This window comes from Culex pipiens, chromosome 3 (assembly GCF_016801865.2).
Source record: "Culex pipiens pallens isolate TS chromosome 3, TS_CPP_V2, whole genome shotgun sequence".
Taxonomy (NCBI): Eukaryota; Metazoa; Arthropoda; class Insecta; order Diptera; family Culicidae; genus Culex; species Culex pipiens.
This window is the reverse complement of record NC_068939.1, coordinates 174,377,852-174,393,023: the sequence shown is the minus strand read 5'-3', so window position 1 is coordinate 174,393,023 and position 15,172 is coordinate 174,377,852. Positions and strand designations below refer to the sequence as shown.

Below are 15,172 nucleotides of genomic sequence, written 5' to 3'. Positions count from 1 at the left end.
ATATCTCAGAAACTAATGTTCTAATTTTCAATTTTAAAAAATGAAACTATTGTGAAATTTTATGATCCTTTCGAAAATAATGTTTTAGAAAATGTTGGAATCAAGACTAACATTTTAAAACGGCTAAACTTGGCCAAACTATTTGGAAATTTTCTGAAATGTTTTAAAAACATGTTTTTATGAGTGGACAATCATAGACACCATAAAAAAAACGAAAAACTGGAATTTTTCAGTTAAAATTAAACTTCTAGTGGCTATATCTTGAAAATGGTGCACTTTTTCAAGAAACCTGTAAAGTTTTATCGATTGCAAATTTGATTTTACATTAAAACTGAAGTCTTTTTTTTCCACTTGACCGCGCGTCACCACACCACATATTGAACTCTGGGGCCGCCAAATTTAAACTTTTTCAGATAAAGTCGATTTCAAGTGATGTGCCGTCTCAGATTAAATTGCCAAAACAAGATTCTTAAAATGGTAGTAAACGCGCTGAATTGATGTGCTAACAAAACTTCACGAAATTCTAACCTTCATTCCAATTCTGCTTATCTGAGAACGAATCGTGCGAGTGGCAAAATAAATAAAATAAAAAAATTGTTACAAATCGAGCTGTCGATAAGTGCGCTCTGCACCGATAAAAGTCACTCACTCGTCGTCGCGTATACGCGAACGGATATGAATCACAGATTTGCGCTAACTCGTCGAGCGTATCGGGCTCCACAGGCGTTATCTAACAAGATATGTAGTGGCAAGTGGATTTTTTTCCCTCATATTGCTCCCTCACAATTCCAGGCAGCAGTGACTTTATTTTTTCCCCCGCCATCACAGTTCTTGGCAGTCAGTGACTTAGTCATCCCCAACCCGAATGGAATTCCAGTATTGCAAGTAGTTTTGCATGGAAGAGGCAATGCCAATTCACTGGCAGTGAGTTTTGAGTGCTCGAAGATTTGCATCAGGTTGGTGTGTTGAGCAGCTACTGGTGGAGGCAGATGCCAAAGATTTTGGGAGCATTCAAGAAGTGGTAGTAACTGCTGCTGCTGCTACGTGCACAACACGTGACTGGAGACCGCGTTATCGGATTCTGGTGTGGATTACCCGCAAAGGAACGCAAAGGTCGATACATACCGATTGCAGAATGGGTTGCTGCTGCAGTAGTTGTGAGTATTGGCAGAGGACTACGCCCTTTTCTTGATGGAAACAATTTGGTACTATATATTTGTTAACATAACAAATCTTTTGTTTTTAGAAATATAATTTCAAGAATATTGGCAATTTTTGCGATTATTTTCAACATTAGAGGTGTGTAGGTCAGATTCTTAAATTAGTTTTGTACCTAATTACAACATTAAAGTTTTGTACGTTTTGGAGCTTAAATACACTTAAAGTTTTGCTTTTCTTTCCAAAAATTTTCCTCAAAAAAACCAAGATTTGTGGGTAAGCCCATTCGCATGTAAAAGTAAAATTTCTTGGCTCACATTAAGGCTTAACTGCCCCTGTACAATTCAACCCAGCAAAGGACGCCAAAGTCATACATATTTGAAAAACTCTTTAAAAAATATTCAAAAACTCACTGCAGTGATATTTTGGTTAATTAAAATCGGTCAGTATTGTCAGTATTTATTTAAATCAAATATTGTTGGAAATTTCTTTAACAACAAGTTTTAGAAGCTGGCTGTTGCATATCGATTAGGGTGCCCAGAAAAAATGACCCCCTGCTCAACAAGCGGAAAACGGTTTATTGGGTTATTTTAAGCATCTGTGCAAATTTTGAGCGAAATTGGTTGAAATTATCCCATTGATACCCGAGCCTAAAGTTGGTGAAAAAAATGTTTTTCATACAAAAATGACTTTTTTTAATCGCTAATAACTTTTTAGAATCGAGTTTAACAGCTTTGGTATGTTCTACAAAGTTGAAGAGCATTAAATTTCCAATGAAAATCTCACTTTTGGGAATGTTTGGATGGAAGTAGCGCACCCTGCAGACCAAACCATAAAAAAATTGAGTTTTCCTTACATTTTTTCGATTTTTCCCATACAAACTTCACCTTCGAGTATCAATGGGTAAATGTTGACCGATTTTGCTCATATTTGGCCCAGAGTCCTAAAATCGCTCAAGGAAGAATATTCAGCTTGTGGAGCGAGGTTTTGAGAAAAAGTCCCATATTCTGGGCACCCTAATATCGATGCATATAGCATTATTTTTTATATAGCTTAATTTAAACAACACAGCAATTTAAAAAAAATCGATTAAGCGTGAGAACATTTATTGGAAATTTGGAATTAAATCTTACTTACAAAAAAAAACCTTCATTTGCGTTGTTGTGCATTTTTTTCAAATATTTTTCAATGAATTTATTCATACACTAAATAAAAAAAAAGTGTAGAAAAATATACATTGAATAGTTTTTATTTATTTATATTTTGAATTTCATTAAACTGCTCATTGAATTGATCAACTTTGAAGTTTATGTAAAAAAAATATTTTGTGCTCATTTTGAAACATTTCATCATAGTTAAAAAAAATTGCAGCTATCTTTTTTTTTTTTGTAATAATTCATTTGCTTTTGATAAGCTTTTTTTGTACAAACAAAACTTTTCACTGAAAAACTACATTATTTTCTGCTTACTCATTTCATACAACATATTTTTAATCAGGTTCCTCAAAAAAGAAAAAAAAACTTCAATTTGAAGTAAAAACTGCAAGAAATTTAAATTTGGTGTCTTTTTAAGCATTTTAAGACAACTATACAAGTTTTTTATTTCATTTATTTCACATTTTTATGAAATACTTAATTTTGTTTTCTTGGGCCATTTTTCGGTTTAATAATTGATTCTTAAACTATCAATATAGAAATAATATAATTTAACGGGTCTAGCTCATTTCCCCGAATGCCATTTCCCCGAAAATCATTTCCCCTAATTGGCCACATCCCCGAATACCACTTCCCCTAATCAGCCACATCCCCGAATGCCATTTCCCCTAATCGGCCATTTCTCAGAACGCCATTTCCCCGAAGTGACACTTACGCCAATTGCCGTTTATTTAAATTTAAATTTTCCCGAATTTTCATATCCCCAAATCATCATTTTCGCTAAAGCCTTTTCCATGACTAACAGTTATTTTCTTTCTGAATTTAAAAATGTTGTAAATTGGGTACTTAAGTCCTTTGTCAATTTTTTATAAACAACGGTAAGAAACACGATTAAAAAACAATTCTGATACCTTTTTTTTCATTTTTATGCAAAAAAAAAGTTAAACAAGACAACATTTTTTCGATGGATCAACTATGGTCCCCTTGGAACGAGCTGTCTAGTAGGAGCCTTTCTGCCAAGAAGGGCCGTGAAGTGAATTTTTAAAAATTTAATTAAAAATCCATTTTAAATCCTTTGCGGTCGTTCAAAGGGTCATTGTACTTAGAAAAATAAGCTTTATCGTTGTGAACAATAGTATCACAAATTTAAGATTAATTAAGACCCAATTATAGTCCAGACTCGATTATCCGAAGCCTCGACTATCCGAAGTTTCGATTATCCGAAGGTTTGTATGGGACTTCGGATAATCGAATCACGAACAAAATTTTTTTTTCGTTTTTTTTCTTTTTCTTGTTTTAAACATTAAATTTGAATTCTGCAATCCCATTTTAGTCAAATTTGAATAGTTGATTGCCTATTAAATAATAAAATACTTTTTTTCAATATTTCAACACCGCCATATTGGCCGCCATCTTGGATTTAAAAGTTTTAAATCACTTTAACGTAGTTTAGGGGTCATACTTAAGCTCGACAATAAAAAAATAGGCATCGAAAAAAAAATGTTTTTCGTGATTCGATTATCCGAAGTGAAATTTTTCCGAGGCCTTCGGATAATCGAGTCTGGAATGTACTAGATTTTTTTGTTCAATTAACATTTGTATTCAACCGCATACCCAAAAATCGAACAAATAGGTACATAAGGCTGGTACAAATTTTATTTAAAGTTTTTGTTGATTATACTTTTCGCCAAATCCCAAACCAGCAATGTGAATAAAATGATCAGTGTGAATCTGTACTACGAAAATCGCACGGTATGTTTTTTGAATCATAAAAAATAACAAAACTTCTATTGCATTATTATTATCATGTCTATAAGAAAAAAGTATTTGTTTTGAGAATATAGCATAGCATAGCATAGCATTGGTGTCTACCCGTAGTTGCTACTCTGTTATTGACCAGGACCTCCAAGAATTGCTCCGTGGACCACAGATGAAGAGTAGGAACCAATCATCACCACTTCGCAACTTTCAAATGTCCCTATCATGCTAGCCAATCACAGCGCCGGCCACGACCAGTGGTAAGACACGGGGGAAGTGGATAGGAATTTTAGTCCGATACTTGAGTGATGAAGACCGCTAAATCGGCTGCGTCTTCGACAAAGTATCACGTGAGGTTTGAGGGTGTTAGTAAGATGGGTATGAAGCCAGGATTCACCGTGGTAAGTGATGCGGCCGGTCAAATCTATTTATAGTAAGGATTCTTCGTATGTTCTTGGATTCATTTTGGAAGCTTTCCAATTCGGTTCACCAAGCTTTTTGTGGTGAATTCTGGTCGTGTTGAAAGTTCAATATTCGCCTAACAATTATGCAACCAGTGTTCTTGAATTCAACTTGCATTCAATATTGCATTTTCCTGTTCTTAGGTTCACACAGATTCCAATCAAGTTTCTTGGATTCTTATAGCATTCTTAATCCTTCTAGACAACTAAGCCTCGATGGTCTGGTGGTTAGCATTTTTGTCTGCTGACCCAAAGGACGGGGGATCGAACCCCGCCGCGAGCTAATGAATTTTTGTTCATATTCAAGTGTTCAGAATTCCTTCTTTCCATAATTTCTCGATAGGAGCAGATGGGAATCGAACCCAGAACCTTCCGCTTACAAAGCGAACAGCGTAACCATTCAGCCACGCCTACCCCCAGTATTTGTTTTGAGAATATATAAAAAAAAGTCTGTAACAATATTCATTGTATTTAAATGAATAGTACCAAACCTATCAACACCCCTTCCCCCCTAAAATGCTACGTCTGTTCTAAATGAAGCCAAAAAGAAAGTTGATCATTCAAGGCCAATACGAACCTCAAAATAAATATGATATGTAGTTTGATGTGATAAATTTGCCATCAAATTTTTTCTTATAAAATGCTATTTCCCCGCGCGCGCTCCTGGGCACCGGGCATTTCCGCTTGACCGCGTTCGGGGAAATGGCATTCAGGGAAATGACTATTCAGGGATATGACTAATCGGGTAAGTGGCATTCGGGATTGTGGCCCATTCGGGAAAATGGCAATCGGGGATGTGGACGATTAGGGGAAATGGGAAATTCGGGGAAATGGAATTCGGGAAAATGACTGTTAGGGGAAGTGTCTTTTCGGGGAAGTGGAAGTGGGTTTCGGGGAAATGTCATAGATTCAATTTAACTCTGTACAACCCAACCCCGCCTTTAAACGGGCTTCGATTTAAAAAATCGCCAAAAATCCATTTTTCAACCAATTTTTGATCTTAAAAAAGCATTGAAAAGAAGAACTCTTAAAATTTTAGAAAATTTATGGGTTGGAAGTTTTACTTGTTTTATGTGACTTTGCCAATGTTTTTAAAAATGTTTTTTTAGAGGTCAACTTTAGCAGTGTTTTTTACTAACATTTCTTATATGTTCAGTAAAAAGAAGTATGCAGTAATTTTTGTTGTGTCCCAGACTATGCCTCTACGCATTTTTTTACAATTCAAATGATAATGGTGCCATTTTATAGCAGAAAATGTGAAAAACAAGCAAAAAATTGAAAAAGTTACTGTAAAAACATGAAAAAATTAGATAGGCAAAATGTAATGATAGGCCAAATACTACCAAAAACAAACATAAACTAAGCAAGCTAAATGCAGATTAAACTACTTAAAATGAAACAACAAAAACATAAAACAAAAGAAGTAAAGTTTTTGGTGGAACAAAAGGGAAAAATAAAAAAAATCGAAAAAATATTTTGAGCAGTAGAGGGTTAATAATAAAAAAAATAAATAAACTATTTTATTTTTATTTTTCCCGTGTTCAAGTGGTCATGTTGTGCAACTTTTGCTTTACGAAAAACTTTACTTCTCTTGTTCTATGTTTTACTTGTTTAATTTTTAGTATTTTAATTTGCATTTATCTTGTTGAGTTTATGTTTGTTTTTGGTAGTATTTGGCTTTTTCTACCACCTCCTATCATTACATTTTGCCTTTCTTATTTTTTCATGTTTTTACAGTCAATTTTAAAAAAATTTACTAGTTTTTCACATTTTTAGTATAGAATGGCAACATCATCATTTAAATTGTAAAAAATGCTTAGAGGTAAAGTCTGGGGCAATATAAAAATTACTGCATACTTCTTTTTACTGAAAATATACAAAACACAGCCAAAGTTGACACTTAAAAAATGACATTTTTAATAACATTGACATAGTCACATAAAAAAAGTCAAACTTTAAAACGTTATTTTTTTATAATTTTAAAAGTTCTTCTTTCCAATGCTTTTTAAAGATTAAAAATTGGTTGAAAAAATATTTTTTGGTGATATTTTTGATCGAAGCCCGCCTAGAAGCGGGCTTGGATTGTAGAGGGTTAAGTGGTCATATCTCAAACACGATGCACTTTATCAAAATAAGTTTAAAGTATTTTTCGATTGCGAATTATTTTTTTTATGTAAAAATTGAGGCCAAAAATAAATTTATTTATTTTTTTGAAAAAAAAAAAAGGTAATTAAAAAGTCTGGATTTTTTCCGTGCACCTATTATTTTAAACCGCTCATTTTTAGGGGCCGCTCATTTTCGCTCGTTGATTGAAATGAGCGGCTCTTTGAACGGCTCTTTCGCTCTTTTTTTAAAAAAATATGAAAAGGCTATTTTTAAGATTAATGTGATTTTAAGATTTTTTTTATTGGATTTTTATAAATTATTTGAAAGAAAAAAAAACTTTAAACGAGAAGATTTCTTTGAAAACCGTAGTCTTGGCTATGTCAGGATTTCTGATTTAAACGTTCGAATAACTTAAATCTATGAATTTGGAGAATTTGCTATAAATTTTACAAAATTGCGTTGATTTCTGCTCGAATTATATAAATGCTTTACGATCAGTTGTGTAATGAAATGTTTTTATTTGGTTTAGAAAATCACTTACTTTTGTAGTAGTTTCAAAGAAAGCTAGTAAACTGAAAATATGGGTTTAAAAACTTTTTAGTAGTGTTCAAATATTGGCTTAAATGATTAGGGGAAAGTGGGGCAAGACGACCATATGGGGCAAGAGAAACAATCGCTCGTACGGCCGTAATTTTTACAATTTTGATTATTTCCAGTATGAGGAATTGTTGCTAGCAATGCAAATAGCTTATTCTACTACCACATAACCACCAAAATGACGTAAACGCCACGGGGTATAGGATTTAATGAAGTTTTTTTTTCAAAACCTTAGTTTTCTTATAATATTTGGAAAGTACCAAATAAGGCTTAGGGTTCGTTTTAAGGCTCATTCTATCATAATGATATTTTTCCTAGATCAGTAGTGCCCCTACCAATATCTTGCACCTATTATAAAGTATGATTAAACTTTTTATTATTTTTGTTGAGAGCTTTAGTAAAATCTTTTTCAGGTGGGGCAAGTGAACCATATGGATTTTTAGTATGGAAAAAAATACGAATTGCGGTAACAACATTCTTTATTGGAAAATAAATACATGAAAGTACTTAAATCTGATAAACAGTTGTTTAAAAGAATGTTCATACAAAATATAGTGAAATTATGAAAATTTACTGATTATCATCTAAGTAAAAAAAAATTCCGTTTTTTTTTTTTTTTTTTTTAGTAAAATATTATTAATTAATCTAAAAATTTAAGAAACGTTTCAAATACATTGTAATCTGATGTATCTAAGTGATAGCAGTTCAATTGTTAGCAAATGGACATGTTGTTTCATGCATTGTTCCTCTTGCCCCAACGGGTTGTTCGTCTTGCCCCACTAGTTGAGAAGATCGTCCGGAGAATCACAAATTTTAAAATCAATTTTTAACATTAAAAAACGGGATTTTTTTAAAAACTTGTTCTATCCAAGTCCTAGTCCAAGACCTGGAATAAGATGATTATAAAAAAAATCCGACAGATTTTTAACGTTTTTAATGGGTTATAACGAGCATTTCCTCAGCTTGTTACACTTGCCCCACTTTCCCCTAATATTGATGATTGATATAAAATTTCGGGAAATTGCGCCTCTTTAACGTCCCATTTTTATTCTGAGGTATTTGAAACAGTTAACCGTGGGACAATTTTGCCAAACTTGGCATTTATAATCATTGAAATATTTTAAATTATATTTTCATTTCTCAAAAACAACACCAATACTGAAACTTATAGAAAATTCAATTAATAATATTTACAAACTAAAAAATAGTTCCTAATAAAGTCCGGAGTTTCAAAAAGAACCGCGTTTTTTTTGTGAGCCATAGTTCGTTCGTTCTTTTTAGTGAACCGGCTCTTTGAGCGGCTCGCTCTTTTTTTGCCCACCTCTAGTCCTCATCAATAGCTACCTTTTCAAAATTACCTACTCGTTTCAAGCAAATCATTTTAATTGGGCCACAGACGAAGTGTCAAGTCACACTTTTTTTAAATTCTTTAGAATTAAAAAAAAATATATATCTAGGGCAAGTTTTTTTGAGCGATTTGATGTCAAAGGCAAAGTTGAAGGTAGTAATGAAATAGTGTGTCTATCCCGGGAATTCCCGGGACAAAAATCCCGGGATTTTTCAAAAACCGGGAATTCCCGAAATTGAAAAAAATATCATATTTTGGTCTGGAAATTCAGATTTGGTTGTGAAAATAGTAGAACAATAAAATTGATTAAAATTTGAATTCAGCAAATATCAGAATTAAATTGGCTTTTTAGGAAAAAATATTATGATTTTAATTACCAGGGCGGCAAAATGCCTAGTGCTTTAATTTTTTTTCTCTTTTATTTTATTTTTTTTAAAGACTATATTTTAAAGGATATATTTACGTATATTTTCGATTTTAAATTAAAAAAAAATCTCATATCAAATTATTTATAATCAAACACCGGCATCTGGGGCAAATAAGTACAAATGTAACGAATAAAGACAGCTTTTAAAGCAAAAAATAATTGCATGACGTTTTCGAAGACTTCTTTTAAAACAGGAACAGAACAAAACAATTTGTACTTCCAAATGTATGGCTCTAAAATCTCCTGTACCTATTTAGACTGTAATTCTGATTTTCCCTCGGTTGGCGGTAGTAACTTGAAGATAATTTGTAAAATATGTTTTATATAAAACAATAAATTCAAAACTAAAATTTTACATTGACTGGTATTATTTTATTTATTGTCGTTTTTTGTTTTTTAGATGTAAAATATTTTTTTTAAGCTGTTTTAGTCATGTCATATAAAAATATATATAAAAGAAAAAAAATATAAAAGAATTCCAGAGTTTTTTTTAAAAGGACATATAAACATATGGAAGACAAAAGCTTATTGGACCTTTTCCAAAAAAAACTCAAGAATTCTGTAATTTGATTCGCAAATCAAAAAAAATTAATCAAACTGGAATTAAAAATAGTAGTTGATATAAAATCCTAAACACCCCAAAGATAAAAAAAAAAATATTTCTTTTAGGCTATTTTAAAACTGTCGCCTTTGTTTAGATTGAAGTGAGGATTATCACCATTTGATATTATTAAGCTGATTCTGTGATTTTAAGCTTGAAAACATAACAAAAATATAATGAAACATAGATTTTATTACTGATTCAAAAATTTCCCGGGATCCCGGGAATTCCCGGGATTCCAAAAATATTTTTCCCGTTTCCCGGGAAATTCAAAACCCGGCAAAATTGGACGCCCTAAATGGAAATAATAAAATACAAAATACTTACACTCCTAAAACACTTTTTCACGTGAAAACTGGATTATTGTATTGAGTATTTTTTTTAATTACGAAATACCAAAAAATAAACTGTTAATAACTTACGCCCTTTTCAAATGTTTTTCTACAAAGTTACATGTCTACAAAGTTTCATTGAAATCGGAGAGGATCGGGTACAACCGATGCTCTTTTTGGCATGGAATCGCTCATACGTTAAAAAATTTACGCTGTCGATTATTTAATATAAATACAAATTGAATACGGTTTACGCCCCTTTCAGTGTCGGGTAAGGAAAAGTAATCTATTCAAGCCACCTTCCTGGCCGCTGCTGATTCATCTGCACTTTTTCATAACAATGCAGATGACCATTTAATGAAAATAAAAAGAACTCATTATAAAAAAAAAATAACCTGCAAAAATAACTGAACCCTGACCACATAAAAAGAGCAATTGAAAAATGCGGAAAGGCGCTTCGTTACATGAAATGGGTTCCCTTCAGATGAATTAATTAATTCCGATGAAAGATCGACAGCTTAATTATTTGTGATTTCATCAGCAGGCATCAACAACCACATAAAAGAGTACTTTATAAAATTTGAATGTTAATGCCAGCTTGATGAGTCTCCCTCATGTCATTACAGTGTATATATATTGTATATTGCATTGTACATAATTAAAGATATTAAAAGAAGAAACGGAAGAGTCGAAATCTATTTTCCCAATTATTTGCTTCAATCATTGATGCGTATTCTTTCCAATAAATTTCCTTCACCACAACACAATCGCTAATCCCCTTCTACTAATTTGAATATAAAAAAAAACGGAAAACGCCCTCCCACATGGTTGCCACCGCATAATAAATTACCTTTGATGAATGGTGAAAAATTGATTACGGGTTTTTTTTTATTTTCCTCCCAATTTCGCAGCCGACTCCCAGGACATCACGGTTCCCGATCGGCCGGGACCCCCCGAGGATGCCCCCACCGGCGTGCCGTACGGTTTGCAGGACAACTCCGGCAACGACAATTCCGGCGCCACCGGGTACAACGTGAATGGTTGAGGGTCGAGAATTCGTGTGAAGGCGTAAAGATTTCTATAACTTTTTTTTCTTCTATAAACGAAAAAGCAGTTTAATTTTTTTTCTCTTAATGGCGTTTGCAAATTACGAACTGCCTTACAGTTGACTGGTCCTGATGATGGTGTGTATTCGGATGGAACGACGAAATGGAAATGCCCTGTTGTTGTTGTTGTTGGTGTGTGGGGTGAATTTTTTTATTCCGCTGCTGACTTTTCCGAATATCACAAAATTGGTTCGATAGGAGTTGATGTTATGGTGCGTCAATTAAGCTGCTTTATGTGGAAAAGTTTTCCCAGCCGATGTGGAATGTGAAAAGTGGGGAAAAAAGGTAAATCTTTTGCATGGTTACACACCATGGCGGAAAATCGATGGTACGCTTCTAGAAAATATACGACCATTAAATGCTTTTTTCTTTGAAGCCTTTTTCATAGTGAAAAATTTAATTGAAATATTTTTATTTTCAAACAATAATTTGTTAGATGATGATGTTTGATTGATGTGTATTTGTTCAGTTTCATGAAACACCTAAAATAAATTTCTAACAGTTTCATTATTTTATCCTTTTACAGCAGGGGTGACCAAAGTATGGCCCGCGGACCCATTTTGAAATATCATGTAAAATGGCCCTTCGACAACCTAAAGTGATTTGAAAAAAAAAAAAAAAAAAAAATTATGTTATGTTTTGATCCTGAATATTTTGTTGAAAAATCTATCTTATTGAAAATTTAATGTGAAATAATTTAATTTCTTCAAAATTTTCATCAATCATTTTTCGAAATAAGTTATAAAACGTTCAAATTTGGCTAAAGTATAAAATTGTAAAAATGGCGATAATATATGTATCTCATACTTATGGGTCATTCCAGGTCAACTGAGTACACTTTTGGACTCGACCTTCACCGATTTGGACCAAACTTGGAGGTAACGTTTATCTATCGATAGTTAACAGAAATCCCAAGTTTGGTGCTGATTGGACCATCCCTCTATTTTTGGCACCGCCCTCTTTTTTGGCGATTTTCTAAAAAACTTTTTTTTTTTAATCATAACTTTGCAACTATTTGAGCAAAAGACTTTCTACTGGTTGCATTTTATAGAAAATTGTCCAAGGAATTCGATAAAAATAAAATTTTAACCCTTAAATGCCCACTAATATTATATTTTAACGTTTTAAGTATTAAAATTCAGTTTTGACCAATTGCTTATATTTTTATTTGTTTTATTTTATCACCATCGTGTTCCCCGGACAATTTTACATAATAATCAATGTAGACTTCAAACTAAAATGAACTATTGGCGAGATACAGCGATTTTACTGAAAAAAGTTTGATTTTGCACTGCACTCTGTCCTATGAATTCAAATTCGAAATAAGTTTCTCACAAATAAAAACCGAATTATGCGAGATTCATTCCTGTTTGTTGAAAAGTACACCATGAACTTCCGAGTGCTGCGTAAAATTGTCCGGGGAACACGATGGTGATAAAATAAAACAGATAAAAATATAAGCAATTGGTCAAAACTGAATTTTTATACTTAAAACGTTAAAATATAATATTAGTAGGCATTTGAGAGTGAAAATTTTATTTTTATCGAATTCCTTGGACAATTTTCTATAAAATGCAACCAGTAGAAAGTCTTTTGCTCAAATAGTTGCAAAGTTATGATTAAAAAAAAAAAAGTTTTTTAGAAAATCACCAAAAAAGAGGGCGGTGCCAAAAATAGAGGGATGGTCCAATCAGCACCAAACTTGGGATTTCTGTTAACTATCGATAGATAAACGTTACCTCCAAGTTTGGTCCAAATCGGTGAAGGTCGAGTCCAAAAGTGTACTCAGTAGGATGTAACAAAAATGACTTTTTGGCGGGCATTCAGGGGTTTGTTCCGGTGGGCATACTGAGCCCAAATCCCAAATATGAGCTTGATTGGACGTAACAGGAGCTGGCGCTCCGCCCTTCAATTTTAAATGGGATTTAACCCGTAAAAAAAGATTTTTTCAAAAATGTCACTTTTTGAGGCATTTTGGCCAGCAATGCGTTTACCAAAAACATCACTGGCGTGTAGGCCAGATCCTTGCGCATCTTTTGGTATATATAACATTGAAGTTTGGAGCACCCTGGAGCTCGGTACAGACCTTCAAAGTTTGGCATTTTTTCGAAAAATCGGCCCCGGCAAAAAAGATATGCGTCGCGTCTCGCGACGCCCGAGACGCCATTTGATTTTGCTGGGACCAATTTTTCGAAAAAATGCCAAACTTTGAAGGTCTGTACCGAGCTCCAGGATGCTCCAAACTTCAATGTTATATATACCAAAAGATGCGCAAGGATCTGGCCTACACGCCAGTGATGTTTTTGGTAAACGCTTCAGTGGCCAAAATGCCTCAAAAATTGACATTTTTGAAAAAATCTTTTTTTACGGGTTAAATCCCATTTAAAATTGATGGGCGGAGCGCCAGCTCCTGTTACGTCCAATCGAGCTCATATTTGGGATTTGGGCTCAGTATGCCCACCGGAACAAACCCCTGAATGCCCGCCAAAAAGTCATTTTTGTTACACTCTAGTACTCAGTTGACCTGGAATGACCCTTATTTAAAAGTTAGAATTCACTATTTTCATACAGGCTGGACCTCAAACTTATGATGCACTTAGAAACCTTCCCCATCGGGATTCGAACTCATGACATTTGGATTATGAATCTAATTGACAAACATCTGATTTAGGCAGATCAAAATGTATTAAATTTTTATTGAACTTGGATGATTTTTGAACTTGAATGATTTTTGAAAAATCCTTTTTCACAATTTTTCAAAGTTTGTTTCACCCCTTTTGAAATATGTTTTGCAAATAATGAATTGAATTTAAATGAAAATACAAGTGCATTAAAATGAATACGATTTAATTTCATTATATTTGTGAAATCACGATTGTCTTCAGCCAAAAAAATTTTCAACCACCTCTCGACTTTGACCAAACAATGGTATCGTAAACCGGGGTTGCATTAATAAGAATTCAATTTATTTTTGGAATATTTTCCAAGTGTTATGGTTTTTCTCAAGGTAATTATTTTTAAAACATGTACTAGGATGGCCACACAAGGACCATATTTTTGAAAAAAAAGGTCTTTTCAATAGTACTTTTAAAATAGCTGCATTGAAATTTGTGTTTTGAATTCCGGGGTGAACATAGTTTTTATTTTTAAAATCAGATTTATTATGTAAAATTTTTATTTTTCCGTGAAATTTACCATCGCTATGGTTGCTAATATCATTTTTAGGAAAAAAAATGTTTATAGTTAGTTTACTTTGTTTATAAGCTTTTTAATTTAAAAAAACGAAACTATTGGCACTACGCCCCCCGGGGCATGGCCTTCCTCTAACGTGGGATTTCTGCTCCAGCGCCTCTGACGAGACAGGAGAAACCGGGACCGACGTTTTACTTCACCATCCGATAGAAGCTCAGTGGATAAGGCGGGAATCGAACCCGCGTCTCATAGCATCATCGGGATCGGCAGCCGAAGCCGCTACCCCTGCGCCACGAGACCCACTATTTTTAATTTAACACATAGCAATTTTAGGTATAATTGTTAAAAAGTCACAATTTTGCCTGAAATTCGATGAAATTATTTTTGTTTATAAAATTATCGATTCATATTGCATTTGAACTGAATTCGAAATTATTATTTTTAATTATATTTTAAAACACATAGTATTTATTATTCACACAACTTATTTTACCTTTTCCTAATGAAAAACTGTCCAAAGAACCCGAAAATGCATTCTGTTTTCAGATTTGAAATCACGTTCATTAAGAAAATCATGAGAATATTCAAATAATGCTATTCATCGACCTTCATCAACAATTTAAACTTTTCAAAATTTATGAACACTTCTTCTTAAAATACTTTGAACACTTATCTCTCATGGTCAGTATGGTTCCATAGCATTCCGCACGTAGGGGCAGGGGGGGCAGAATGGCCCGCCTAAGTAAAATGCGCCAAAAACCATAGAAAAACATGAAAACTTATGAATTCAGTGTAGTAGGCTTATGCTTTGGGATGTTCCCTTCAATGTTGTATACTTGGTTGATGAATTTTTTTTTTTTAGTTTTTTTGACTACTTTTCCAGGGTGCGGGGCAGAATGGGCCACCTTAGAAAACAAGCCATTTCGTCTAAT

General features: G+C 33.3%; 1 long non-coding RNA gene across 2 annotated transcripts; it reads left to right on the top strand.

The window, feature by feature from the left end:
* Positions 1-579: 579 nt before the first annotated feature.
* Positions 580-11,566, top strand: LOC120427913 (uncharacterized). 2 transcript variants are annotated; one of them, XR_005607005.2, is made up of 3 exons: positions 698-1,157; positions 10,854-11,010; positions 11,108-11,566. It is a non-coding gene; the product is annotated as an uncharacterized LOC120427913 (long non-coding RNA). The 2 variants fall into 2 exon arrangements; XR_005607004.2 differs by lacking the exon at positions 11,108-11,566 and having other exon boundaries at positions 580-1,157; positions 10,854-11,061.
* Positions 11,567-15,172: the final 3,606 nt, after the last annotated feature.